We start from the raw sequence: 4,153 nt of genomic DNA on the forward strand, positions 1-4,153 counted from the left end.
CGGTCCCGCGAAGAGGTGCCCTCCTCGGCCTCTGCCCCAGGAGCCTGCGCAGCCTCCACACAGCCCCCCGCCCCCCCCCCATATAGGATCCCGGCTGATGGTTAGGGTCACTCGTAGGCGGCCCTCCATTGCCGAGCTGTTGGGGACGGGCCACGCCACCCCAGCAGTGCCAAGTTACGGTCTCTGATCCCCCAAATTGAAACAGAAATAACAAAGACAATTGGAACACTCCCCTCTCCCCCCAAAAAGATGCCGAGTTTTACACAACACACTGGTCCGTGAGCCACGTGCCAGAGAAGGGGCGTGGTTAACAGGTGCCAGGGAAGGGGCGTGGTTAACACGTGCCAGGGAAGGGGCGTGGTTAAGTATAACCGGTTTTGAGCTGGACAATGAAGGCCCTGAGGAGGCGTGGGGTGCGGCCAACGCCGGGCCGAGCGGACTTTACGGTTCTCGGTTCTCGATGCTTATTTAGGACGTCAGTTCCCACCGTCAGAGGCCGGGACACATGGAGGAAGCTAAGCCCAGCGCAGGCAGAAATGACGAAACAGTGAAGACGAGAGCAGGACGCCCTGGAACGGAAACTGTACAAACGGGAGAGAAAGCCGGCGAAAGCTGTCCTTTGAATAAACGTAATAAAATGCAGCTGGACTGGTGACAACTAAGCGAGAGGCCCATCCCTACCGAACCCTTCCAACTGGGAAACGATAGCGAGCCTCTGCCCTCAGCAGCCTCACCCACATGCGATCGCCCAGTGAAACGGCAGGTTTAGGCGGATCCCTGAATACGAAGGCGAATGGGAAAGCTAGTGCCACCGGGCAGAGGGCCGAGGGCAGAGGAGGACGCTCGCTGACCAGGCGGAGGGAGGACTGACGACTGACTGGACAGACTGAAGGGCGTGAGAGCGGGTCATGGGGACTCCCAGGCCCGGAGTGGGGCTGTGACCAGAGCGCACCCCGGCCGCTCCTTTCCCTGCCTCCCCCCTGCACCCCGAGCCCGAGGAGGGCTTGACCCTGAGAATGTGGCCAATAAGCAGAATTATTCCAACATCAGTGAATTTCAGCAAAAAATACAAAACAAAAAACAACCTGCAGCGTGAATTCATTACACTTAATTATTAAATCAATGATCATACCAATTTTTTAGTGGAAACTGGTATTTGACTCATCCATTAGTTGTTTTTATTTTTTTTTTAAATATATTTTATTGATTTTTTACAGAGAGGAAGGGAGAGAGATAGAGAGTTAGATACATCGGTGAGAGAGAGACATCGATCAGCTGCCTCCTGCACACCTCCTACTGGGGATGTGCCCGCAACCCAGGTACATGCCCCTGACCGGAATCGAACCCGGGACCCTTCAGTCCGCAGGCCGACGCTCTATCCACTGAGCCAAACCGGTTTCGGCCATTAGTTGTTTTTAAATCTGCTATTATGTGTTTTGTCTAGGGGCCTTTATTTTATTTTATTTATTTTATTTTTTGTTAGTGAGAGAAACACATCTATTGGTTGCCTCCTGCATGCGCCCCGACCAGGGCCCTGGGCCAGGGAGGAGCCTGCAACCCAGGCATGTGCCCTTGACGGGAATGGAACCCGGGACCCTTCAGTCCACAGGCTGGTGCTCTATCCACTGAGCCACACTGGTGAGGGCACCCATTGGCTCTTTTGAGTGAGGGCATTATCAACATGGGGTATTTATTATGCATCAGATAAACAGTGGGCCGTGTATTTAATGTTCATCTTAACCTTGGGCCAAAATGGGGAGGCCTCAACCCGGAGACCAGAGTCAGGGGTGTGGGCAGTGGCACACAAAGCCCTTTGCTGAGACAATCAGATGGGAACCTTCAGCTTCAACCTCCACCAGCCTCCTTGTAACTTAGGAGACCAGACGCTCACGGCCCCCACCCACCACCCACACTGCAGACCAGACCAGCCCCAGCGCCGGCCGCCCTCTGGGTGTCACAGTCCTGAGTGTGGGCCCACCCCTCCCCTGCTCCTCAGGGTCAAAGTCTGAGCGGATATCACCGCTGTTTCCCTCTGAGTCACAGTTGGAGCCACTGCCCTTCTTGTCTGGGGCACAGCCTCCCCCACCCGCCGGGTGGCCCTGGCATGCTCCCTCGGCCCAAAGCTATCGCTGCCCTGCCTGCTACCCGAATGCACGATGGACTCAGGTGCCCAGGCCACTTGGGCACCTGCCAGGGCCCTTCCCAGGAGGGCTCCTTGGGGCTGTGTGTGTGGTGGTCTCTGATATCATGCCCGCAGACTCAGAAATGAGGATGCCTGTTCCCAGCCAGTGTGGCTCAGGGGTTGAGCATCGGCTCAGGAACCAGAAGATCATGGTTCAATTCCCGGTCAGGGCACATGCCTGGGTTTTGGGCTTAATCCCCAGTTGGGGCATGCAGGAGGCAGCCGGTCAATGATTCTCTCTCATCACTGATGTTTCTCTCTCTCTCTCCCTCTCTGAAATTAAGAAAATATACGTACACATTTTTTAAAAAGAAAAGAGATGAGGTGCCTGAGGAGGCTGGGAGGACTTAAAGCTCTGCCCATTGAGTCCTCCACCTAGCAACAAAATTAAAAGGCCAAGTTTGACCCAGACACTCCGTGACAGTTATGTGCCGCACAGGAGCCCGGGGAGAGGCAGGGGCAGCGTTGCCTGGGAGGCACCAAGTCAGACTGCGAAGGACTAGACGGGCCATGGGAATAGGCCTCCACTTTCTGCACTGTTTCTAAATCTGTCCAATGGGTACAGTGGCACCAGGCAGGCCTTGAGGGTGGTGAGATATAGGGAGGCGCAGGCAGCTGCCCCTGGGGGCAGAGATCCTGGTATGTAAATGCCAGGCCCTGGAGAGCCGCTAGAGCAAGCATGTTAAACCCCGGCCGGCATGCGGCCCACCACAGCGAGTTTGGCAGGCTTGGGCTGAGGAACCATCCGAAATGGCCTCAGTAAAGCCCCCCTTGCAGCTTCAAGGTTTTCTGTTTTTCCCTGATTCTAGTTGGTCTTTTGTCAATTTTCTACAAGTCAGGCACCAATATCATATTAAAAGTCCGTATCATTTAAGCCCATCGTTCAGATGCTGTTTTAGGCTATGGGCCATGTTTCTTTTTTTTAAAAAGAAATATTTTATTGATTTTTTTACAGAGAGGAAGGGAGAGGGATAGAGAGTTAGAAACATAGATGAGAGAGAAACATTGATCAGCTGCCTCCTGCACACCCTCTACTGGGGATGTGCCCGCAACCAAGGCACATGCCCTTGACCAGAATCGATCCTGGGACCCTTGAGTCTGAAGACCTACGCTCTATCCACTGAGCCAAACCGATTAGGGCTGAGCAATGTTTCTTTTATAATATTTTAAAAAATATCTATTTTTATTGATTTCAGAGAGGAAGGGAGAGGGAGAGAGAGAGAAACAGTGATGAGAGAGAACCACTGATCGGCCGCCTCCTACACCCCCCCCCACTGGAGATTGAGCCGGCAACCCGGGCTTGTGCCCTCACAGGGACTCGACCGTGACCTCCTGGTTCATAGGTCCATGCTCAACCGCTGCGCCATGCCAGCCGGGCGTCTCTTTAATATTTTAATGTTAAAATAAACAAAGATCCTGCATTGTCTTGGTTTATGCCATTTTGTCTTTATTTATAAAACATTTTTTACAAGAAGGAAAATACTTCAGTTGCGCTCGTAATTTTAAGAGGCGCTGCCACGCGTGTCGCGCAGGTGTAGCCATGGGTGTGAACTGTCACGGCTCTGAAATCGACCTGCGGGCCTCGGGAGGGATCCTCGGGCTGCGGCTCTGTCTGTCTGATTCGGAAGCCACTCCAGTCGCCTGGGTGTGACCTGTGCGGGGCACACACGGTGTCAGGCATCAACTCTGAGTGAGGGAATTGGGGGGCTGGAGGGGGGAGGGAAGTAGGGCTGTTGCCCCGGCAACGGGGTGATAGTGGGGGAGGGCGGCTAAGTTCTGTCTCCACGGAGACTGTCGGGGCTGAACACCAACAATACTCGAGGTGGGCGCACCCCACGGATGGCCACGGTCCCAAAAGAGCCCACGAGTAAAGGTTGGCCACGGGGCCCCGACTCCCGAGTCACCACGCGCCCCTGATTCTGCCTCCCCAACCCTGAGACGCGCCCCACCCGCCAGAGTTTTCGGGCTGCG

The sequence above is a fragment of the Myotis davidii genome, unplaced genomic scaffold (assembly GCF_000327345.1).
Source record: "Myotis davidii unplaced genomic scaffold, ASM32734v1 scaffold1509, whole genome shotgun sequence".
Taxonomy (NCBI): Eukaryota; Metazoa; Chordata; class Mammalia; order Chiroptera; family Vespertilionidae; genus Myotis; species Myotis davidii.